The sequence below is a fragment of the Narcine bancroftii genome, chromosome 9 (genome assembly GCF_036971445.1).
Source record: "Narcine bancroftii isolate sNarBan1 chromosome 9, sNarBan1.hap1, whole genome shotgun sequence".
NCBI classification, from domain to species: Eukaryota; Metazoa; Chordata; class Chondrichthyes; order Torpediniformes; family Narcinidae; genus Narcine; species Narcine bancroftii.
Window position 1 is genome coordinate 99,919,240 of NC_091477.1, and position 26,757 is coordinate 99,945,996.

At 39.3% G+C, this 26,757-nt stretch overlaps 1 long non-coding RNA gene across 6 annotated transcripts in view; it reads right to left on the bottom strand.

Annotated features, from left to right (window-relative positions):
- Window positions 1–2,893: 2,893 nt before the first annotated feature.
- Window positions 2,894–26,757, bottom strand: part of LOC138742514 (uncharacterized) — a 182,917-nt gene continuing 159,053 nt past the window's right edge. For 2 of the 6 annotated variants that reach the window (XR_011344239.1, XR_011344235.1), the window contains exon 8: window positions 8,246–10,780. This is a non-coding gene — a long non-coding RNA (uncharacterized lncRNA). Of the gene's footprint in view, window positions 2,983–8,245; window positions 10,781–19,412; window positions 19,503–26,757 lie in introns of those variants that run through there. The other 4 variants (XR_011344237.1, XR_011344236.1, XR_011344238.1 and 1 more) reach the window with 4 other exon arrangements.

Genomic DNA, 26,757 nt, shown 5'->3' on the forward strand with positions numbered 1-26,757 from the left:
TTTCTCCCCCTATCCCTCTGTCTCCTTTCCTCCAGCTCTGCATTCACAGAGCTAAACCCCAACCTCGATCAATTCTCAGCTTTTCTCTCCTGCCCTCTGATTCATGTCTACCTATGACCTCTTGGCCTATGCTCCTCCCCTACACCTTCTTCCCTCTTCGCTCCACCTTTTTTGTCCACATACCTGTCTGTTTTTTGAAGAAGGACTCAGGTCCAAATCAATGGTTAGATGTCTTTCCCCCCTCTGGACCCTGCAGGACTTGCTGAGTTTCTCCAGCACTTTTATGTATTCCTACAATTGCAGCACCTGCAGACTTTCTTGTTTCACTGCCAAAACATAGTGCTGTTATGGGATATGTTAGAATAGTTATGGGTAAAATATGTCTTTAAAAGAGATAGATTGTGGGGCTTTAGTTTACGTTACACTTTGTAACAGAGTAACACTTCACAAAAGACATCTCATTTAAAATGCAAGAGCTTTGGTAAAGCTAGACATTGAGGCTCTGGTTGACTTTGCAGAAACAATGAATAATGCTGAACTATTGTGTATGGGCAATAAAGTCCAAGCTCAGAGATACTGATGAGATCTTTTGACTATTGGGTTTAGAGCCTTGGAAGAGGTTATGTGATTTTTACAAGCAGAGAGAGAATAAACAAATAAGTGATTTCTCTTTTGGAGAGAGAGAGAGAGAGAGAGAGAGAGAGAGAGAGAGAGAGAGAGGTCAGTTCTACAGTAGCAATTGAGGCTGCAAAATGGCAAGCTGGCAGGCTTGTTGAAAAACCCCATTTTGAAGATGGGTTGTGAATTCTGAGTCCTTACAAGAGGAAATGGCTGGCTAGAGTGTTTCTCCTGAAATAAAGGAAACAAGAGGAACTCTGTGGTGCCCTGGAAGAACAGGTTATCATTTGGAAAACCCACAATGGGGCAAGTTTCTTCAACAAGACACTGAAGTGACTAATTGGAAGAAATCAGTTTGTGTATGTCCAATGAGCAACAAATATCTCTCTAAAAACAGCACAAGAACCTTCATGAGCAGTAACCATTTAACTTTGAGATGAAGATTCATAAATGTTAAATTCTGTGCACAGTATAAGAATTGCCTAACACTCGTGAACTTGGAGAAGTGAGAGGTGAATGATTGGACAGTGAAACAGAACTTTCCTGAACATATACACATTACATACATGTGCGTTTAGAATTAGAAGGAGGTTAAGTTATGTTAACAGTAATAAGTTAAAAGCAACTTTTGTTTAAGTCTTGGTGAATTTCTATTGCTGCTGGGTTTTGGAGACCTCTGGGCCTGTAACGGTACCGCTCTTTAAAAATACTTTTTTTTTGATAGTGTAAAATTATTGATATTATTTTCTGCCAAAAATAATGAAGCATTCCAGAATTATTGGCAATGAGATAGAAATTTACCTTAAAATCTCTGGAGATTCACCATAAATGGCAGGAAATAGTCGAATATTCTAAATAGAAAAGCTGGGAATATAACACAACACCCGCTGGAGGCAATATTCACAATACAGCAAATATTACAGTATTTATCATCAGTTTTAAATCTATTCGTGACCTATTTGCTAACCAGAAGATTGCAATGGTAAAAGGTCTGAGTGAATCATCAAGAAGTTATCTTATGTTTATTTCATGTGTGAAGAAAACAGGAAAAAGCCATGCCAATTAGCTGTGAAGTTGCTTGCTGCTTCATTTCAAATCAGTTTATGAAAATGTCATGAAACAGATTTTAAAAATTACAGGGACACACAAGAAACTGCAGATGCTGGCTGTTTTAATGAAGGGTTCTCATCCAAATTCTGCTCAATCTGTTCAGTTCCTCCAGAAAAATGCTTTTCGCTAAAAAGTCCATATTTTATCTCAGTATCTTGAAATCACAAAATCATTTTTAGAAATAAGAAAAATGCTCATTGATCTTTAAAAAAAAACAGTTGAAAATTGGGATACTTAAGAACTATGACATGTTTTCAATGTACCTATTGAAAACAATTACCTATCTTTTCTTTGGCTTGGCTTCGCGGATGAAGATTTATGGAGGGGGTAAAAAAGTCCACGTCAGCTGCAGGCTCGTTTGTGGCTGACAAGTCCGATGCGGGACAGGCAGACACGGTTGCAGCGGCTGCAGGGGAAAATTGGTTGGTTGGGGTTGGGTGTTGGGTTTTTACTCCTTTGCCTTTTGTCAGTGAGGTGGGCTCTGCGGTCTTCTTCAAAGGAGGTTGCTGCCCGCCAAACTGTGAGGCGCCAAGATGCACGGTTTGAGGCGATATCAACCCACTGGCGGTGGTCAATGTGGCAGGCACCAAGAGATTTCTTTAGGCAGTCCTTGTACCTTTTCTTTGGTGCACCTCTGTCACGGTGGCCAGTGGAGAGCTCGCCATATAACACGATCTTGGGAAGGCGATGGTCCTCCATTCTGGAGACGTGACCCACCCAGCGCAGCTGGATCTTCAGCAGCGTGGACTCGATGCTGTCGACCTCTGCCATCTCGAGTACTTCAACGTTAGGGATGAAAGAGCTCCAATGGATGTTGAGGATGGAGCGGAGACAACGCTGGTGGAAGTGTTCTAGGAGCTGTAGGTGGTGCCGATAGAGGACCCATGATTCGGAGCCGAACAGGAGTGTGGGTATGACAACGGCTCTGTATACGCTTATCTTTGTGAGGTTTTTCAGTTGGTTGTTTTTCCAGACTCTTTTGTGTAGTCTTCCAAAGGCGCTATTTGCCTTGGCGAGTCTGTTGTCGATCCTTGCATCTGATGAAATGGTGCAGCCGAGATAGGTAAACTGGTTGACCGTTTTGAGTTTTGTGTGCCCGATGGAGATGTGGGGGGGCTGGTAGTCATGGTGGGGAGCTGGCTGATGGAGGACCTCAGTTTTCTTCAGGCTGACTTCCAGGCCAAACATTTTGGCAGTTTCCGCAAAGCAGGACGTCAAGCGCTGAAGAGCTGGCTCTGAGTTCAGAACAATTACCTATACAGAGAAAATAAACGCCATAAATTACAACTGGTCAAATTAATAGTGGGTTTTAACATATTCATAGATCTCATTGAATTAGATTACAAATTAGTGATTACAATTGAGGCTTCATAATAGCCACCAGGAAAAAGAGGACAAGATATGTACTGTAGACAAATTATTGCAAGTTGCAAAAGCAGAAGGATTGTCAGCAAGGAAGACTTTAATTACTGCAATACTGACTGGCATGTCAATATGTCAAAGGGTGGCAGCGTGGTTTGGAGAGGTACAGAAAAACACAACCAGGATCTTGCCTGGTTTAGAGGATATGACATATTGGGAAAAGGTCGGATAAATTGTTTTCTCTGGAGCATAGCAATATGTAAATTAACAGAAGTAAAGCATTAATAAGTCTGGAAATGCAATAATTTTTTAGCTTCATAGATTGAATATTTATTTAGCCTAGAGGGAAATATATCATTTCTATCAGGTCACTGATGTGACCTGATAGAAATGGCTAAATTCATGAGAGCCATTGATAGGGTGGGCAATTTGAATTTTATCCATCGAGTGAAAGTGTCACACACTCAAGGGCATGCGTTTAAGGTGAGGGGAGCAAGTTCAAGGGTGATGAGAGGAGCACATACATTATTTTCACAGAGATTGATGGGGGTCTGGGATGGGCTACTAGGAGTGGTGGAAGTAGATTCAATCAGATCATGTAATGAATATGAAGGGATGGATATCTATCAGGTGCACAGACAGGTGGGACTGTGCTGAACTGTTCTAGGATTAAATAAAAAACAACGACATGAATTCAATTTAAATTTGGAAGAATATAACATTGTTAACAAGAGTATTTCAATATTAGGTAAACAATGAAATTACAATAATAAGGAATCTTGCAGAAGTTTAAAGATATTTTGTTGTGGTTTAGGATGAAGTTCATGAATTATACTGGATTTTCTGGTGCACTAGAATGGTAACCAGCTTTCCATTTGTAATAAGATAGATGTAGACATAAGAGAGATGAAGAAACATTGCAGTAGGTCAGCGCTCAATATGCCCTCACCCCCCCCACCCTCCCCCACCCCCTATTGGAGAAAGTTTCAGCAACTCATCATCGGATACAAGTGATGTAACAGTAATTATGCCATTTGGGAATGTTTAAGTCTAGGGATTCAATGAAGAGTGAACATTAGCAGCAAGGTGATGAAGATCCTATCAAGGATTGCACAGCCAGGATAAGTAGTGGGTTGGCAGGGGAACATGAAAAGATGACCAGGGTCATGAATTTGCAGGGCTGTACAGAACATTGGAGGGTCTTGAATGTCAGATGCTTGGAGAATCAGGATCATCATTTTATGGAAAGGTTGGGTTCCTGAAACTAGATCTTGACTATCCAGTATGGAATGAGGGATGGGAGTCACATCTATGTTCCCTTGCAATAATTTTACAAAGAGTATTCCCAGGGAATGAAGTTATCCATGCATATTTCAACATCCATGTTAATGGGAAAAAGTTGAATTTCCAGAGTGCTGTATTAATAATGGAACCAGAAATTATATATTTCCCTCTAGGCTAAATAAATATTCAATCTATGAAGCTAAAAAAATTATTGCATTTCCAGACCTATTAATGCTTTACTTCTGTTAATTTACATATTGCTATGATTGGATATTAGAGGATGCCCTGCTGGATCAACTGAGCTGTTCAGTCCCATTCCTTTTTACTGAAACTATGTTTCTTGCCAAAATCCCATTGTTTCTTCACAATTATAAAACATCTGGAAAAAGTAACTGTTGGAATATTAAAGATTGCATTCAGCAACCGAGGGATGTTTGGAACACAATGTTGTCATTCAAAATTACTGAACCTTCTCTCAAAATTAACCCTGATACCTAGATGTTTGGTGTTCCTTGCATAGACTTAATCCTTGTTTAAATAAACTAACTTCCTAGCCAAGAAAACCTGCAGTTTCAACAATTTGTTAAAGATTTCTCTTCATTATAGAGTTGAAACCCATTCAACAAAATACATATTAATTAATGACTAAATTCAACTGTGAAATTCCTCAATATCTGCACTAATTAATTTAAACTACATTATAATGACTGTTGCACAAAAATTAATCATTTACATTTCTCCCAGCATAACTGGAGGATTTGTTTATTCTTCATTTATTTTCATTTCATTAGCCAGTCTTTTGGAATTCAGTGGAGGATAGTTCCAACTTGATCGTTTTCCTTCCACAACATAGGGAAGGTTTGTCATTGTGGCAGCCAGCAGAAACTGGATGTTTACTCATGGGCCGATCTTCCACTTAGACAGAGGGACATTAAAGTGCCAACATACTTCTCTTTGAAAGCATTTGACCAATTTTTATTATAGCCATGTTAAATATGAAAAAGTTACGTTATGTAAAGCTATGTCAAATAGTTCAAAAGATTGGCACACTCCATTGCTGTGGCAATTAGCCATGCTCAATATCACTACCTTTGCAACTAGAGGCTTCTTACCATCTCCTTAAGGAGACCTATTGCCTCTGGAATCAAGTGGTCATGATTATCACTGGCTGTCAAAATTGCTCCCACTTTCAATCTTTGTGCTACAGTCTCCTCCCAGGCTGCAGTGCATTGCCATGTTAAGTAGATTGTCAATGTTTTCTTTGTCAGATGACCAATAGGCCACATTTCCAGAAAATGGCATCCTTTTTGTCCAGGCTAGAAAATTGCCCCCTTCTTGTCCAGGCTTCCATTGTATATATACACATGTCGCCATCATGGCATCATTCTGATGAGCTTTGTAACAGTGAAAGTTTTGGCTGTGATTTTCAGCATTTTTAAAAACTAAATTATACATACAACACTCTAAGAGGCCAATTCAACCCTATGAGTCCATGCTGCCCAATTTACACCCCATTAACCTCACCCTGGTATGTTTATGAAGGTCTTCTCATCCTTTAAAAATTAAATAGTGAAAAACTATTTTCTATAGCTGAGCAGTCAAAAATTCAGGGTACATATTCAAAGTTATTAATAGATGGATAGGAGGAATGATCCTCACGTCATTTAAAAAGTAATTGGACCTATAACTTTAAATCATGACCTATGTCTAAAGATCGAGGCAGCAGAAAGGAAATTATAGACCTATTAGCCTGCCTTGACATTGGTGGTTGGGAAGCTATTGGAGTCAATTGTCAAGGACAAGGTCATGGAATACCTGAAAGAGCATGAAAATATTGGCCCAAGTCAGCATGGTTTCCTGAAAGGAAAATCATGCCTTACTAATCTATTGAAATTTTTTGAAGAGATCTAAAGTAGGATAGACATGGGAGATTCAGTGGCTGCTGTGTATTTGGACTTTCAAAAGACCTTCAACAAAATGACATAAGGCTACTAAACAAGCCCATGGAATTACGTGGGTAGAACATTGTTCGTCAGCAGGAAACACAGAATAGGAATAAAGGAATCCTATTCTGGTTGGCTACTGGTTACCAGTGGTATTCCTCAGGGGTCAATGTTGGGGCTGCTTCTTTCTACATTGTATATAAATGATTTGGATTATGGAATCGTTAGCTTTATGACTAAATTTTCAGATGGTACCAAAACAGGTGGTAAGGCGGGTGGTACTGAGGATACTGAAAGGCTGCAGAGAGGCTTGGATAGATTAGGAGAATGGGCCAAGAGGGGACAGATGAAATACAATGTTGAAAAGTGTACACTCATGGACTTTGGTCGAAGAAATAGACGGGCCAATTATTAATTAGATGGGGAGAAAATTAAAAATTCTGAGGTGCAAAGAAACTTGGGAGTCCTTGTGCAGGATCCCCTAAAGTGTAACCTCCTGGTTGAGTCAGGAATAAAGAAAATGAATTCAGTATTAACATTCATTTCTATAGGAATAGCATGCAAGAGCAGAGATGTAATGTTTAGACTCTATAGGGCACTGGTGAGACCTCACTTGGAGTACTGTATACATTTTTGGGTGCCTTATTTGAGAAAAGATGTGCTCGCATTGGTGAGGGTTCAGAGAATATTTATTAAAATGATACAAGGAATGAAAAGGTCAGCATATGAAGAACAATTCTTGGCTTTTGGACTTTTTTTTCACTACCAATAAGTGAACATTGTACCTTACTCACAGAATCTCAGGGTTGTTTGTGATGCCATGTATGTATTCTGACAATAAATCTGAAATCTCTACTTGTCGGAGTACAGAAGGATGAGGGGGACCTCATGGAGGCATTTTGAATGCTGAAAGGCCTGGACAGAGTAAATGTGGCAACAATGTTCCCCATGGTAGGGGATTCTAGGATAAGAGGGCATAACTTCAGGATAAAATGGCATCAATTTAAAACAGAGATGTGGAAAAATTTATTTAGTCAGTGAGTTGCGAGTCTGTGGAACTTGTTACCACAGGCAGCCGTGGAAGCAAGGTTGTTGGGTGAATTTAAGGGAGAGATTGACATGTAATTGATTTGTCAGAGCATCACGGGTTATGGGGTAGAAGCCGGGGAGTTGGGCTGAGTGGGAAGATGGATCAGCTCATGATTAGAATATCGGAACAGACTTGATGGGCCAATGGGCCAACTTCTGCTCCTATATCATGTGATCTTGACCAAGTGGTAAAGGTAAGATTGGCTGAGTAGTATGGTCACAATGCGCTAAATGGCTTCTTGTTTGGTACATATTCCTGTCTGTATCCTGGAAATTGCACAAGACAACTGTGTGTATATTCCAGGGAACTGGCATAATGCTTTCATCTTGCAGCAGTAATTTAATCTTGAGTATTTGATTCTCTTGGGAAAACTCCAGAATGTCTATGAAAATCTCACACTGGCACAATGCCAAAAGAACACAGACAAAATCAAAGGCATGTGACCACCAAGAACAGGACTGAGCTCATACAAGCCTCCTCGAGTGTAGGCTCCTTGGGACTGGGTGGTCCCAGCAACGCATCTCAGAGGATACAGCTGTATCAATGTGGCTTGCCACACTTTGTACAATTTCCATTCTCAAATGAGGCTGGGAAACAGCAGCAATCCTCATCATACCAGTACATGTGGTGGAAAATGAGGGAGCCATAATGCGAGGGTCTCCTGAGTGCAACAAGAGATTGAGACATTAGCTAATTAATTACCTGTTTGCTTCCCTGCACGAAAAATTGTCACTTGAAAGTCTCTCTCCCACTATGACACAATGTGAAAAGCATTGATTTCTAACAATTTTAATTCCAAAATATGTATTTTTATCACATAATGTGGCAGATCAGATATTGGAAAGAGTATATTTAATTGGTTGAAATACAATGTGTTACCTTTACGGCTTATCTACATGGTGTTGCTGATTCATGGCTTAGATATTCTATATGCAAAGGTCTGTTCAATGCCAATAAATATTACTTCCTTACTTTCAGAAAGCAAAGCTATATCAGTGTGGATTATTTTCTACAAATGGTTTCATACAAAACTTGCAATTTTTCTCAGAAAACTTGAGGCAAACAATAGCGAACAAGTGGGAAGAAAGGCTGTAGATGGTAGAAACTGGAGCATTAAATAACTGCTGGAAGAATTCAAGCAAATCTTTGGAGGCAAAAGGGATGTGGCATTGTTTCGGGTTGTGACACTGCATCAGGACTTTGCAGGGTATAAGAGGAAATATGGCCAGGATATTGATTTGAGGGGGAAGGGTGGGAGAGAAGCTGGTAGATGAGGAGGATGATGGGCATGTGGATCCAGTGGGGAAGAATGAAAGGGAGCATTTTGAATGGATGAAGAACCTAGGTGAAATGATGATAGTCAGAACTAGGCACAGTAGGTGTGGAGAATGGGCAATTCAATGTTAATATTTTTATGGTTTAAGCTACCTAAGTGGAATATCAGGCACTGTTCTAGTTTGCTTTGGCCTCACTATGAGAGTAGAGAAAGGCCAAGTGGAGAAAGGGAGCTGAAATGACATTTAGCTAGATACTCAAGATGCCCAAAGAGGAGAGAACAAAGGCATTCTCAAAACAGTCAGTTAACCTAACCTTCACAATTAAGGGACAATCTCTGTTTATTCATAGTCCACTTAAAAGGCAACTCTATAGTTCTAAGGTCTGTTAGCTGTAAGGTTAGTGTTCTTCCAGAATACCATCAGTGGCATATGAATTTAGATAAAAGTCTGACATATAGAGTATGTTGCATTAGTCGGGGTATTTTAACTTTATTGTTACATTAGCAATACGTCATGCATTTCATTTTACCATCCTAAGAGGTTCGAGCTTACAGCCAGGAAAGCTGCAAAAATCATGCCCTGAAATTTGCAATGTCCACTGCCAATGGGCAAGATCTTTGACTGCAAGTGGAGACATAAACTATCACATCATATATCATGTTCCAGTTTTTATTGAATCAAAGACCTCCATGGGAAGACAAAAATAATTAAGGACACATATTTATAAAAATGTATGTTATACTTTGAAGGTTGTTCATGTTCCCTGATTAAATTGTTACTCAATTAATATTTATTGTATTGACATCTCTTCATTTTCATCTGTTTTTTAAATGTATTTCTTTGCTCAGGTTAATCTTAAGCTATAGTGTACATTTTCCTGACTTAAAAATTTTAATTCATTCTCTTTTGATGAACTGAAGATGTGTTGTACAGAAAGATCATTTTATTGTTTTAATTCATACAAGGGACTCATTCAGATCACCTGCTAAAATGTGCACAATTGGACAAAAATACATTGAAAGCAGTAGCGTGCCTGTAAGGATGGCATGGTTGGCGTAGCGGTTAGCGCAACGCTGTTAGAGCCCCAGCAATCAGAACCAGGGTTCAAATCCCATGCTATCTGTAAGGAATTTGTATGTTCTCCCCGTGTCTGCGTGGTTTTTCCTCAGATGTTCCGGTTTCCTCCCACCATTCAAAACGTACTGGGGTTTGTTGGTTAATTGTGTGTAATTGGGGAAGCACAGGCTCATTGGCCAAAAGAGTCCGTTACTGTGCTGTATGACTAAATTTATAATTTAAAAAGGACCCCATCCTGCACAGACCCCGTTATCATTGGTGCACTGAGCTCTGGGATGAACTCGCCTTTTGACAGCTATAAAAAAAGATGTGGGACAGGCTGCCACAGAGATGAGGGAAAACATGAGGGTGAAATTGTGCTCTCGTGCATCAGGATACTCCCCATAATGTAGTTGTTCTAATTGCTTCCTGAGCCCTGAGAGTGAGGTGTGGACTGATTGACGGGCAGCTTAAATTTTATTTGTACAAAAAGGCTATGCAAATTCTATAAACCTAAGCATTAAAATCTGAGGCTGGGAGATGGTGTGAATAGGAGTTATTTCTGATTCTTCTTCACTCCAAATTGTGTATTTAGAGAAATGAATGATATAAGTTGCATTTAACAGATTTGATGGATGTCAGCAATGGAGGAAGTGTTCAGTGCAGGACCTGTGATACATTTTGTGCAAGACTGATGCTGGTAAAATTTAATTGGTAAATTCCACATGCAGGTGCACGAACCAATTTCCTAATGGGCACAATTTCACCTGGAAATTATTACTCGTCTGGTCTACCCTCAGTAAAATGGCTGTATTCACACTTTTACATAGAAAGCAGGAGGAAATAGGTCTATTTGCAATGCTTCTTTTTCTTTAGTCCAATCACGACCCCATGTTTGAGAGTGAAAACTTTCAACACACAGCACCATTCACAGTTATTGCCAGAAGACCAACAGCAGATGGATTCAGATGCAGTTCATTCATCCATTGGTGGGTCTGGAACCACATAAGGGCGAGACCAAGTAAGGTCAATTTCTTTCTCTGAAACACATTAATGAACCAGATTGAGTTTAACATAGTTTTATGGTCACAATTACTGACACCAGCTCTTTTCCCCAGATTTTTAGAATTACGGAAACTTTTAAATACCCTGCTGTCATAATGGAATACAAGCATTTCTCCAAGTTTCTGGATACTAATCCAATAATTTAACCACCAGGTTTGCTATTTAAATCCCTAAAGGTGGGCATCTATTCACTAATCCCCCTATTATTAATTAGATCCTGACATTCATATCTTCTGATGTTTTCTGCTCTCGACCTCATACCTAATTTTTTGTTTCATTCTGTAAAGAAAAACTCACACTCAGGATTAGAAATTATGTTCTGAATCAAATCTGAATGACTACGTTCAGACTACACCCTCAGGCTGCCTTTCCTCTTCCTGTGAACTCTGCTCAGCCCTTCACTTGTGTGTTTTCCTGTTCGGCCCTATTTGTATTGCAGTACATCTGTCCAAAATTCTGACCTGAGCATACATTCTGAACAATTCATTGAGTTGCTTCTCAAGGTCCACAGCATCAGTAATTCAATGGTAATTTGTGTAAGGGTATTAATCCTGCTGAACTTGTCTTATATTTTGAACCATGCATTTATTTGCCTTCTCATAAAAAGGTTATTTATTTTTAAATAACCTGAAACTTTGGTTTCAAGCAAAATCTTGGATGGCACAGTTAGTGTAGCAGTTAGCACAACCCTATTATGGCACCAGCAACCTGGGTTTGAATCTAACACTGTCTATAAGGAGTTTGTGCATTCGCAGGTTAATTAGTGTATTTGGGTGGCATGATGTTACCCTGTTGTATCTCTACACTAACTTAAAATTAAAAATCACTTGTGAAGGAAGTATTTCACTGTGAAATATTTGCTTTTTATAACGTGTAAGCATGTGCATTTTTTCTTTCAACAGGACCTCCAAACATATTTCAACAGCAGGTCCAAATCCAGCTGTATTATAGTAAGAAAGAATATAATGAGATGGAAAAATCACACCCAAATCAAACAAAATTAAGGTAGTTTAAAAAAAAGCATCAATCCCAAAATGTATTGAAATAGTACTCTCAATGCTAATACTTCAGATATCACACAGCCTCAGATAATATTTGACAAATTAATTAAGAAGATCTAAATTTATGAATTGTTTAAACAGTTTTATGATGACCTGTAATCACGTAAATATATTTTTTTAAAGAATGATCAATGTACAGCCTCAGCAAAATGAAACTGCAGTGTGTGGATCTTTCAACTGTAAAACACTACTGAAAACATTGGACATGCTAATGATGTATTGTAAAAACCAATTCTGACCCAAAGTTCATCATATGCTGTTGGGATTTGATTGAGAACAGACTGTACTTTTGGCAGCAAACATTAACTGCAATCTGAGCAAATTGTACACCACACCCATAACATATTATTAAAAGCACACTGCTCAAATTTGTGAGGCATTGAGTGTGAATCAACTTGTAAAAAGGAAATGAATGTCAAGGTTAGCTGCATTATGTTGGCCACCAAGTTCTGAGTATATCTCAACACAGAGTGAAATACTCTGTAAAAACAAACACAGCAATCAGCGGAAAACATGGAAGATAAGATCATTAACACAGTGACAGAAAATGGAACAGTGAAGTGAGAGCTGAGAAAAAATAGTAACAAATGCTTATATTTTCTTATAAAATAGTGTATTTTTAAAACTAAAATAATAGCATAAATGCAGCTTTCAAAATAGAACAAAAATTTTAATATGTTAGTGCATTTAAAATAGTTTTTAAAACTTTGGTGGAAATATTATTGTGAATCAAGATAAATATGAAATAAATTTCTTCAACTGTCTTCATGCATAGAAGAATAAGAGGGGATCTTATAGAAATTATGAACAGCATAGATAAGATAGAGGTAGGTAAGTTGCTTCCATTGGTGGGGGAGACTAGAACTAGGGGACACAGCCTCAAGATTCAGGGTTATGGATTTTGGATGGAGATGCAGAGGAAGTGCTTTTCCTAGAGGGTGGTGAATCTATGGAATTTGCTGCCCATTGAAACAGTGGAGGCTACCTCAGTAAATATATTTAAGACAAGGTTGGATAGATCTTTACATAGTAGGGGAATTAATAAATATGAAGAAAAGGAAGGTAGGTGGAGATGAGACTATCATCAGATCAGCCACGATCACATTGAAGGGCAGAGTAGGCTTCACAGACCAGATGGTCTACTCCTGCTCCTATTTCTTATGTTCAGAAAGGAACTTAGTCAAATTTTCCTTATCATAATGAAGTAAGTAGGCAGTACCATAGTTGGTTGGGTTCAGCATTATTATTCATTTTTGTAAAAGAAGTCTCACCTCCTCTAAACACAAAATACATCTTTGATAGCTTCTCACTGGACAGTAATGTGGTCCAAGGACCATAAAATGTGTAGTCCCATTTTGTACAATTCTTTTAGCAATATGACTGTAGCTGTCATAGAAAGTATCTTAGAAAGCTAGAGTGACACAGTTTTAAAACATCACCTTTTTGTTTAACATAAAAGATGTACCATGAACAATATGAATAAATATAATAACATCACAAGAATACAAATGGTTCTGCTCAGTTTCTCTATTATAGAAAAGAAAATGGATACAACTTGCTAACCTTTTGAAAACATTTTGAAAATACCTAAGGCTAAGGTAGCCAATATTTTAAAACACACACTCTCTTTCTCTGCTGTGAACATAGTGAATATCCTGTTCCTCAGGGGGTGAGAAAATGAGATAAACAAAGATAGAGAAAGAGAGAGCCTCACTGTTTTAAACCGCCAGTAACTTGCACAAATACAAGGCGAAAGAATCCCGTGCTCCTGATGGAATGCATCCCATGGTACTGAAAGAAATGGTATAAGTTATAGTAGAGGCATTGGTTATAATTTACCAGAATTCTCTGACCCTGGGCAGGTTCCAGCAGATTGAAAGACAGCTAAAAAAAAAGGACGTAGGCAAAATGCAGATAACTGTAGGTCAGTTAGCTTAAAGTCTGTAGTAAGTAAAATGCATGAGGCTATTGTTAAGAAATAAATAACATGACATCTGGATAGAAATTGATCCTTCTGAGGATACAATGAGAATGCTCACAGGTAGATTTCCAGTCAGTGTTTGACAAGATGCCTCCTAAAAACATCCATGCAGCCATGTAACTTCATGCATCATAGGAGCTAAAGTATCAATGTGGATGGAGGATTGGTTCACCAATAGAAGACAGAACGTAGAGATAAATGGGGGTTTCTCTGGTTGGTAATCAGTATGGGTGGAGTGCCACAGAGGTTATCGCTGGGCCCACAACAATTCACAATATTCACTAAAGATGTCTCCAAGTGTAGCATATCTAGGTTTGATGATGGCATTAAACTAGTGGAAAAGCAAATTGTGCAGAGGATGTAGAGTCCACAAAGAGATATAGGTAGGTTAAATGACTGGACAAGGGTCTGGCAGATGGAGTAAAATGTTGGCAAATGTGAGGTCATCTTAATCAGTTTATTATTCAAAAAATGAAAAATTGCAGCATGCTGTTGTGCAGAGGGATTTGGGAGGGTGGGTGAATGAATCAAAAAAGATTGGTTTGCAAATGCAATTGGTAACCAAGAAAATAAATGGAATTTTGGCCTTCATTGCTAGAGGGATTGAATTTAAGAACAGGGAGGTTCTGCTGCAGTTATACGAGGTACTGGTGAGGCTGCATCTGGAGTACTGTGAACAGTTCTAGTGTCCTTACTTGAGAAAATACTGGCTTTGGATATGCTTCAGAGGAGGTTCATCAGGTTGACTCAAGAAAATGAGTGGGTTCGCCTATGAGGAGAGACTGAGTCACCTAGAACAATACTCAGTGAAATTAGAAAAATGAGAGGCGATCTTAGAGGAACATATAAAAATATAAAAGAAATGATAAGATAGAGACAGGAAAGATGTTTCCACTGGTTGTTGAGACTAGAGGTAAGGAACATAACATTAAGATTCAGAGGAGTTGATTTAGGAAGGAGATGAGGAGGAACTGCTTTGCCCAGTGAATAGGAAGCAGTACAGGCTCTAAAATAGTATATCTAAAATAGAGTTAGATAGATTTTTGCATGGTAGGGGAATTAAATGTTATGGAGAAAAGGCAGATAAATGTTATGGAGAAAAGGCAGATAAATGTTATGGAGAAAAGGCAGATAGTTAGAGTTCATGGCCAGATTAGCTATCAACTCACTGAATGGTGGAGCCAGCTCAACAGGCCAGATGACCTACTCCTGGTTCATTTTCTTTTCAGCATCACATTGTCATAAAACTTCTATGTTTGCTCTCCGATGAAAATGAGTAGCTCAAGGATTGATCTTCCACAATGAATGTTTGGATTTTGATAAGTTGCCCTTTATAGGAATTGTTTTATTTTGACTGGCTTTGATTTAACCTGAATGAAACTCATTTATTTACTGTAATGAGTAATAATCCATGCCAACAAGCCAGTGAATTAAATTAATTACTCCTGCTTTTAATGGTAATAGAAATAGGGTTGGAACAAATGTTTTTTTTTGAAAACAATGGATATGGGCCAGGTGGAGAATAAAAAGATGCAGATCAAATCACAAATTAGATCTGGGCCCAACTTTTAGTTTTAATGGCGGTGTGATGAATTATAGACAACCAAATCACCCTATCAGGTAGTTCACTCATTTAAATACTAGACTTCCCTGTTCCAGCTTCATCAGTGACCAGCTGAGTTTCTGTGGCCTGCAGGCAACTGTAAACGTCAACACAGGAGGAAGACTAGAGTTTACCCTGGATATATCTGCATCACAGCTGACCACAAGTAAAACCCTTCAACCACCCTGCTGTCCCCACCATCATGTGACTTACTAATTGTTGCTGCCTAGTCCATAACTTTCTAACAATTGCTTCTCCTTCCCATTTCTAAGCGCTTCTTCCCCACTTACCAACTCTTGCCCGTCAATATCTCCCTCCCTCACTTGCATTACTCCTTGACTGAAGCCTGGTAATAAAAAGCTTACGACTCTGAGAGCCAGCCAGTCTCTCAGCTTGGCAGGGTTCTGCCAGGAAACGAGGTCTAAACATGGTCATTTGATTCTGCTTTTTTTCAACTGTAACTCTTTGATATCCTCAGTCCCTCTTTTCAGCTTCCCCTCTTCCACTCCATCTCTGTTAATATTTGAGATTATTTGTTCCATTCATTTCAGACTGCAGCACTATGTGAACATATAAATGAACCAACAAGTGTATGGCACATGCCATATAGAAAAATGAAAAAGCGCTGCTTTAATATTCCTGCTTCAGATGCACAAGGTAACACAATGGCAGAGCATCAAATGCTGTTTCTGCACACGTTCAGTAACTCAGGTTCAATCACGTCAGATGCTGAATGTGTGATGTTTGCACATTTTTGCTGTGGATTGCATCTGAATTTTCCAGTGAACTCCCTGGACATTGCCATGAGTGTAGATGGGTCTCAGAAGAACAGGATACAAGTGGTGGAATGGGATCAATTGAAATAGTCTGAGAACCATCATACACATGATGGACTGAATGGCAAGAAAATATGAGAAGCAAACCATTATTATTGACATCATGTTAATTATTAACATAGCACCTCTACTTTCTCAGGAGTTTGCAGATGTTCGGTGTGACATTGAAAACCTTGGCAAATGTCTACAGATCTGACCAGCTACAACTCAGCCTGTTATGGGGGCACCAATATCTCTGAACGGGAAATCCTGCAAAAGGTGGTTGATGTACATCACAGGCAAAACTCTCCCCACCATCAACACAATCTACATGGAATGTTGCCATCGGAGAGCAGCGTCAATCATCAAGGATCTACACCAACCAGGGCATGTTCTGTTCTCACTGCTGCCATCAGGAAAGAGATATCGACGCCTCAAGGCTTGTATCATCAGGTTCAGAAACAGCTGCTACCCCTCTACACTCTGACTCCGAAACAACAAACTCAATCGGAGACTCATTTAAGGGCTCTTACTTTGCACGTTATTTATTCTTGAATCTTTCTGCATTGCACAGTCGGTTTTTTGCATTTCCTTCTTGTTTACATTTCTCTTTTTTTGTCTAGATACCTTTTACAAGTACAGTTTTTTTTTTGCACTACCACGAAGTAGGAATTCTGCCTGGCCCACAGGAAACAGAATCTCAAGGTTGCGTGTGATGTCATTATGTACCCTAACAATAAATTATGAACTTTGAGCTCTGAGCTTATTTTATTAATTGTAAATTGCTTATTGGATTTTTTTTGTTCATTTAAAAAGCTCTATGCTTTCCTGAAGCAAGTCAAAAAAAAATCCTATGTTCAGGGCTGTGTTAAATAATTGCCTCCTCCAGGCTGTGTGATTTTAGGTGAAGAATTAACTTTAATCACATCAGAAGTGATATAGCCATCACTTGCAAACAAACATTTTTTTTTTAATCTGCTTTTATTTTTCACAAAGCCTGCTCAAAGAGATACACGATCTTTGAAATGATCTTTTAGGTTGGAAGCTATGTTCAATCAACACCAAAGTCTGTCAAATATATTGATGATCAGCGATAAACAAACTTCCATAAATACTGTAAACTTTACAGCTATGACCACCCAGGCCTCTGATTCCACCTCCTGAACATTATCTGCCTCCATTGCCTCCTGAAACCCTTAAGGACCCTGTCAGGCTCACAATAGGTGTCTCATGTTATATCTCATATAACATCTGAAATAACAAGTGAAAAAGCTGGACAACATGTTAAAGTTTTAAAAAAAATAACTAAAAATACGCCAATTAATCTACAAACTGCTGTACGTTCTTGGAGGGTGGGAAGAGCACCTGGAGGAAAACTACTCAAGACACAGGGAGAATGTGCAAACTCCTGACAGACAGCAACGGTAACTGGTGCTGTAATCTTCTTCTTTGGCTTGGCTTCGCGGGCGAAGATTTACGGAGGGGTAACGTGCAGGCTCGTTTGTGGCTGACAAGTCCGATGCGGGACAGGCAGACACGGTTGTAGCAGTTGCAGGGGAAAATTGGTGGGTTGGTTGGTTGGGGGGTTGGGTTTTGTCAGTGAGGTGGGCTCTGCGTTCTTCAAAGGAGGTTGCTGCCTGCCGAACTGTGAGGCGCCAAGATGCACGGTTTGAGGCGATATCAGCCCACTGGCGGCGTAATATCACTGCACTAACTGCAACGCTAACCATGCCACCCAAAGGAGGTCATTGTTCATTTTAGAGAGGAGACACTGAGGGACCACACATCTGTCTGTGTTATTATCATCTGTAACCCCTTCAAATTCTTCAAAGACGATTGTTCACTCTCATCATTAAAATGCATTAGGACATCCTGCTACTGTAGTCGACTGTAGTCGACACAGTCACTGCTTTCGTCATCAGTAGTGGAATCATCAACATCATTATATATTATGCCGGCTTTTAGTTTCTGGTGTTGCCTTAGGTCATTGGGACTTCATCCATGTTAATGACATCCACAGGTGTGATTCTAAATTCGCAAATTTAATTGGCAACAAAGCTGTGGAAATCAATGGTTTCTTTGTTCCCAATCGTCTGGAAGTCGCTGACGTACAGATGTTCTAGTTCTTACCAGCAATCCATTTCATTTCAGAAACTTTGATATCCTGGGGAATCCTGCCTTCAAATCCAGAATGCCTCTTTCACATACCAATAATCTTGCTTTCATCTGAATGGTGACTGTAGATACAGTCTGATTTTGTTCTCTAAAACTAAGAATCCACTTCTTCAAGTCAGACTCTAACTGGGGCCGTTTAGCTTTTGGGCCATGACGTGCTTGCTTTCATGGATTAATCTTCTCCAGCTCATCTTTCTCTTTCCTCCATTTGTGAATGGATGATGTGCCAACCTCAAACTTTCTTGCTGCCGCTCTGTTGCCAGTTTTTCCTGCTCTGGTAACAACTTACAGTTTGAAATTAGCAGTGTAAGATTTGTGTTTGACTCTTCGCATTGTCAAAAACTACCGGTACTCTAGATCTCAAAAATAGCACTAAATGCAAGGGCCTTTTATACTGATTAGGCTAGATCGAAAGCAGGTGATAGCAATGCAGGCTGATAATGTTACCTGTGTATGTATCGCTTTGTTTTTTTGTAATTTTTATAGGACATTTTATGAAGGTTCTGGACAGGACTACTACACCAGTGTGTTATATGTGTGTGTGCGGTATATGCATGCACACTATATGAAACTATTTTTTACTTAGTTTAAGATTTTCTGCACATTATATGTGTGTGCACATTATATGCATGTGCACATTTAGGAATGTGCATGTTATATGTGTGTGCAAGTTATATGAGTGAAAATACAGTATTTCCAACCCATTCAGAACTTGGGTACTTCTGTGTTTTCAAGAAGACCTACCTTTCCCTTACAATCTTAACCCCATTAAACTTAGGACAAAAACCAAATTATTTTTTTCCAATATTACCTAGTTGGTACAATTTTAATTTGTAACCTAGAATTCTGTAAATTTAACTACCATTTGAAAAATAACTTTGCTGCATTGTTAAATGAGCTGCACACTTCAGATAAATTCTGTCTGTAATTTAAAAATATCAAACTTCAGTTTGTTGTGAAGATGTTTCTCACCTTGAAGGTGCAGTATTGAAGAAAAGCTTCAATTCAGTGTTGTATTGATTGAGTACCTCACCTCAGCAAAATGTGAAGAACATTACGCTGCTGAAACAAAGTAAATTTTAAAAGAGGCTTCTTAAATAATACCATTTGTTTGAACAATAATTACTTTTCTGTAAGTTTAGTTCCAGCTACACAAAGAAAATTCATTTTGAAAAAGAAATATGGTTTTATTGAAGGTATGCTCTGAAGTGAACTCTGTGTAAAATTCTACCATAAAACAACCAGGTAAAGCATTCTGAATCAAAGGAGGGTCATGCCAAAGGCAATATGGAACCTGGTTAGAATATTAAGCCATTTTACTTGCAACTAATTGTACCATAAATTCATCATGATTGTATTGTAGAGTTTCCACAGAGATTTCCACACATCAAGCCTGTTCCTAATATTTTCTGCACTGGATATTATATCATCAATTAAAATTAACCTAAATCTGGAAGATTTTAAAATATACCTCCTGAGGGACGACAAGTGCCAAGCAACTGCATTAAATCAGAAACTGCTGGGAGGTCACAGGGTTAAGGTCTGCCTGTTTTAATCATTCAAAGTGATGCAGAATCTGTTCATTTCATTATAAGATTACAGATAATTAGCATATAAAGTCAACTCTGATGTCAAAACCCTTAAAGTAATGCAATTTATGTAATGAAATACAACATTTCTGGATTATTTTAGATGGATTACAAATTACCCAAGAAACATCAATAGCTGTAAAAAATGTCAATGTCATACTTTGGAAAATGAAAACAAAACTTTATTTCGGCTTGTGCTAACTTGCAGCACACGGTCAGGAGTTGTATTACCTGCCTTCAGCATCTTGTGGACACTAGACAGGTAACTCTCCAGATGGATAAATCCCATGGTTGTTGATGCAACTCCAAAGGATCTGACCCCGTTGCCTCCCAGGGCTACATGGGACAATTCTTCATGTGCCCAGGTAAGTGTAATTTCAGTCATTTTCAAGAAGCTCAATGTCATCCATCACAAAGTAGTCACTCTCACACCCCAATCCACAAAAATTAATTTTATCTCATGGTTACTCAAATACACTACCACAGCTGCACCTACCAGGACATCTATTAATAAGACTAGAAAATTAAATTAGATTCAAGGACTTTTTTTGTAATTTTAATTTATTACACTTTATGATATTACTGGGTGCAAAAGTTCAAAGTTAAACCAGGAGATGCGGTGAGTTAATATTCGTTATAACACAGGCTTTTGTAACCACTTTAGAATGATGAGGGGAAAAATGTACCTCTTTACAGAGTGTGCGAATAATGCCCAAAATGAGACTTGTCAGTCTTATTACAGTTCCTAGTGGATGAGAACAGACAAAGACCCAATATAATAATATAATGGCAGTCTCCTTCCAATATGCAACAAAGATAATTTGGTGCAAAAAAATCTTACTGTTAAAATATGACATAATCTTTTGAAATTGGGGTGGAACAAAAAGAGCTTTACCTTACATCTAACCTGTCCCAACTGTCCTTAATGTTGGTACTGGATTTCTGAAATGGGAAAGTGTTCTATCATGCAGTTATAATATCCTTCGGTTTGATGAGCATGCACAATTTCAAAAAGATAGGATTATGTTCAATGTTCCCTCTAATTTTTTGTAGTCATTGTGTGAAAAAGTCTTTTTTTTCCTTTATCAAAAGTATGTGTGCACTGAATGCTTGTGCAAATGTAAACTTGAAATTGTATTCAGGATAATTTTGGCACAGCCTATCTCTCATGGAACAGGAAAGATGAGGTGTCGTAAATTATTGATGTGCAAATGTGGTCTTTGAAAAACCGACTAACTACTTAACAGAAACAGTTAGCTAAGAGATTATTTTCAATAACTATAATTATTAATTACTACATTATTTAAGCTATCTAACCTTTTGTGCACACATCAGTTTCCATTGTGCACTGGTTGCAAAGCACGTGTGCATGCGCACAGCTTAGAGGGACTAATGATTACGTTCCACCTCTTTCTTTGATGAGTAGAAATGTGAAATAAAAGTTTAAAAACTGTAAGAACAAAATTGAATCTCGCCTACAGAAGGCAGGGAAGTGATTCAATTCCTTTGAGGACTCACTAAGTAACATTCAGAGATCAATATTCTCAGCAACAGGATGTGACAGTGTAGACCAGGCAGCACATTGACAAGTTAGAAAATTTTAACATGGCCTTCTTCTGTTCACTGGCAAAATGCAGGTTGGAAATGGATTGAATGCATCAGTCACAGCAAAATGAGCAAAAGAAAGAAAGAAACAATTTTCTGGAGTCAAATGCTGAGTCCCTTTGCAAGATTACTTTTTTTTTCCTGCAACCATCCCTGTGCTTCAACCATTTATACCAATATGTTTCAGGGGACACATCAGCTTGTCTATCCATTATGCCCAGCGGCTTGCTGAAGCTTATATCCTGCAAACTAGTTGATAGGCATATTCTGTTGAGACAAACCATTTATTGAAGGCAAGAGTATTCTTATCCTTTGAGGGTAAAGATGGGAAGATTACACTTGTTACCCATCTTTAGTGTAACCTGAGGAGATGATAGGTCAGATCCTTGATTGGTTATTTCTACAAATGAGTCACCTATTAGGCCACTTCAGAAGACACTAAGACAATCAGATAATGTGGAAATGGAATAATGCATAGGTCAGAGCATGTAGAGATGGTGTTTTATACTTCTGAAGAACATTGGTAAACAATTTAGCATTTTGACTGGGCTCCAAATATTGTTCTGATCTGTGGTCAGCATGCGTGTAGTGGGCCAAATTGCCAATTTCCATAACTAATTGAAAGATTTAAGATTATTTAAAATTAAAGTTCATTGTGTTCCTGGTGTTAGTGAGAGTATTTTCTTTTAAAAAGTCATTATTTAAATTCTGAAAACTACTTCATAAATAAAATACGTTCCACGTCTATGATATTGCAATATTAAAACTGAAAATTCCGGATGCATGAAACGATGACTTGAACATCCTAGCTGTCTTACCTTGCTACAGTAATGCATTTTAATAACTCTCATATTTAAATGTGAACTCAGAGAAATAAAATGAAAACTGCTGTCAGGCCTCTTAGACCAGTATTTTTAAGTCAAAGTGGCGGCAACATGAAAACCACTCTGATCCTGCAACAATACAATCACTGTTGGCCAGAGCTATCCAAATTACCAGTAACTTTAAATTTTTTAGTAAAGATAATGCATTGCACAAAAAAATTTGAAAATCTGCAATTCAATCATCCATAGATAGATCAATTATCCCATTATTTCTTTGTTTATATCATGAGGAATGAACAAAATTCCATCTCTCCCAACTGCTCTGCTCTACAAAGAGGCATTGGTGTACACAATCCACAGTAATGATTTAGGATCCCAACCTTCATAGGTTTGTTTACCTACAGTATATAGTCAAAAATGCCTCAATCTAAAAAGTGAAGAATGCTAAGATTGAATTCTAAGCTGTAAATATTTCACATTGAAGAAATTCCATGTTGTAAAAGATTGTAAGTACGGGGACAGAACGTGGTTACTTTGGTTTGGTATAAGTGCGACTTTATCCAATTTAATCCAGAGAATCATGCAAGACAATTTGAAGGGAATCATGTAGAGATATGAAATGGTGGAATATGTTGAAAGGTGATGGTATCTTCTAACAACTGATGGAAATGAGCATTTGCGCCTGGGAGAGTTGTACTTAGGATGTAAAATTAAGGGGAGAGGTATATTGGCAAGGGCTGTGCATTGACCCCTAGCTAGTCAGAGGAAACACCAGTTGCCAATCAAGGTTGTCGCCTCACCCATTAATGCACACCTTGCCATTGGATCCATGTAAATTTCCTGGATTGGACTCTACAGCCTATCTGCACTTGTTCTTGGGCTATTGACTGTTGTAATTGGATTAACCCTCCTGGTGCTGAGCCAATAATCCTGCTAATGTCCTGGGCTGGATCCTCCAGCATTATAAAGGTACCATGTGTTCTTTGTTCTTCCCTTCTTGCCAAATTGGGACCACCTGTTTCACTCCAGCCCTAGAAATGTGGAAGGGTACTAGAGATTGAATTCTAAGCTGTAAATAAGCTGTAAATGTAAGGTGTGCACTGTTAAACGGGTTTGGAGGATTTAATTAGTGTCCTTTGAAGCATAGAGCCATGCCTGCACTGAGTCAAGGCGTGGTAGGGCATCGTATTAATTTTTCCTTGATTACTGTATGTACTCAGTTCGTTGTATATGTGTATGTCTTTGTATACTTCGTACCCAAGATATTTTTCCCACGTTCGTTATCAATTGTATGCATGTTTCAATGCTGCTATTACTTTCTTGCAGCTGCTGTAAACTGTGCACGTATGTGTGCTGCATCTGTTACCATTTCCCACTCTTGCCTTCTGTAAATAAAATCCTTCATTGCCAAAACTATGTGTACTGATTCCTTGCCTTTGAGACCTACCAAACCGGTTTCCTCACTCACAACAAGACACTAGAGTAAGGAGTATGTTAGAAACCATTTAGATTAATCATGAGGGAACAATCCATAAACAGCACAACACAGAGATGGTGTTATACATTTATCTCCTTTTTTATGTAACATAATGCATGGCTCTTTGATTGATCATACCACTAGTCTTTAGGCTCAGGCTTTGGGTGACACTTGGTTTATTATCCTCTATGTGATTCTCTTCTGAATAGAGGTGTATGTGCTAGACAACTGAAGAACTTTACCAATATACTGCTGGGATTCTGTTGATGGTGTGGCCATATCCTTCTAAGAGCTTCTATGTGAACCAGGCAAGAGGTTGATGGAAAACAAGTTAATCCTCCACCAGACACTTCTTCCCAAGTCTAGCACACGAGGCAAAGTGTTTCGGGAAGGAGGTTGAAATAATAGTACATCTCATCCTGTGATCCCAGCAGTTTGTGCCCTGCAAAATCACTTCCCTCAATTTCATTCCTACTTCTGCAGCAATTTGGTCAAATACATTGCCAGATGTCACTCTAAGTCTCTGTTCGCTGCTTGGTTGTAATTTCTAGAAGCTTAAAGCGTTTTATTTTTATTAGTTGATTGTATAATAAAGTGTGTAGCATAAGTGAGAGTGATGGTACCTTTAAGAACTCTATGTACTTGATGTAGACTGTTACACCAGCCACTGTTGTTAACTGGCAGCTGATGGCTTTCATTGATGTTCTGTTGGCAACACAACTTCTGCTCAAGCAGCAGCTCTATTGTGACCACTTACACCATATTTATAATGTCTAAGATGTTGCTGTTTGAGACAGAGGCAAGTCTGTGATCTGGTATAAAGTAAATAGAAAACATGGACTCTCCAGCTATTCCATTCAAGGTGGCAGACAGTGGAAGTGAATATGTTGCAAGCTCAAGCAGCCTCGCCAACAGCTATATTTTGTGAGGTATCTGAGGAGATTTGGTTTGTCATCGAAGACTCTTGAAAACTTCTACAGGTGTACCGTGGAGCCCATTCTGGCTGGTTGCATCACCACCTGGTATGGAGGCGCCAACTCTCAAGACTAGAATAAACTCCTGAAGGTTGTTAACTCAGCCTGTGACATCACAGCACCAGATTCCACTCCATCGAGGACAACTACATGAGGTGGTGTCTTAAAAAAAGCAGCCTCGATCCTCAAAGACCCCCCACCAACCAGGCCATGCCCGCTTCACTCTGCTACCATGGGAAAAAGGTACAGGAGCCTAAAGATGAACACTCAGTAGTGCAACGACAGTTTCTTCCCCACTGCCATCAGATTCCTGAATAATCACTGAACCAAATCTACTGCCTTACTTGCACTTTTTTTAAAGTTCTTCAATAATGTTGTAAGATGGTTATAATATGAATGTTTACACCGAATATCATGACTTTCATGGCGACCTGTGCCCGTAACCTGTGTGGGTGTCTCAGCCACTGAACCACTCGCTGGCCTACTGCTGTGGTAAGTGATCTGTAGGGTCATCTCCTCTGCTTCTCCTTCTCAACAAGGGGTGTTCTCCCTGTTTCCGATGTCCTGCACTGGCCCATTGTTCCTAGAGTGTGCCACAGGCACCGTTATCTTGGGTACAGACCCATGGTTGTTGGGTTTTAGTTTAAAAACAGTCAGCTCCATTTAAAACCTGTACAGAGCTGTTGGCATTAGAACCAGGCAGCTGAACCTTTCGGAGCATGGTGCTGCTCTCCTAGGTCCACACAAGTGACAGCACTGCCCTTACTGCAGCTCCTGCAGCACTGCCTTTATTTTCACAAAGAAATCATTGCAATTTACAGTGGTCCTAGATGAAAGAACACAAAGTAATACTATGTTTGTTGAACAGAGGGCACTGAAGAAAGGAATATCGATGTATTTTTCAAGTTATTCAGTAAATTGTGTTGATATAAGCACATATTCTTTTCAAACATATTCACGTCACTAACTATCTTCACACAACATTATGAAAGACCCCAACAATGAAGACGCTGTTTACATCCGGTACCGCACGGATGGCAGTCTCTTCAATCTGAGGCGCCTGCAAGCTCACACCAAGACACAAGAGAAACTTGTCCGTGAACTACTCTTTGCAGATGATGCCGCTTTAGTTGCCCATTCAGAGCCAGCTCTTCAGCGCTTGACGTCCTGCTTTGCGGAAACTGCCAAAATGTTTGGCCTGGAAGTCAGCCTGAAGAAAACTGAGGTCCTCCATCAGCCAGCTCCCCACCATGACTACCAGCCCCCCCACATCTCCATCGGGCACACAAAACTCAAAACGGTCAACCAGTTTACCTATCTCGGCTGCACCATTTCATCAGATGCAAGGATCGACAATGAGATAGACAACAGACTCGCCAAGGCAAATAGCGCCTTTGGAAGACTACACAAAAGAGTCTGGAAAAACAACCAACTGAAAAACCTCACAAAGATAAGCGTATACAGAGCCGTTGTCATACCCACACTCCTGTTCGGCTCCGAATCATGGGTCCTCTACCGGCACCACCTACGGCTCCTAGAACGCTTCCACCAGCGTTGTCTCCGCTCCATCCTCAACATCCATTGGAGCGCTCACACCCCTAACGTCGAGGTACTCGAGATGGCAGAGGTCGACAGCATCGAGTCCACGCTGCTGAAGATCCAGCTGCGCTGGATGGGTCACGTCTCCAGAATGGAGGACCATCGCCTTCCCAAGATCGTATTATATGGCGAGCTCTCCACTGGCCACCGTGACAGAGGTGCACCAAAGAAAAGGTACAAGGACTGCCTAAAGAAATCTCTTGGTGCCTGCCACATTGACCACCGCCAGTGGGCTGATAACGCCTCAAA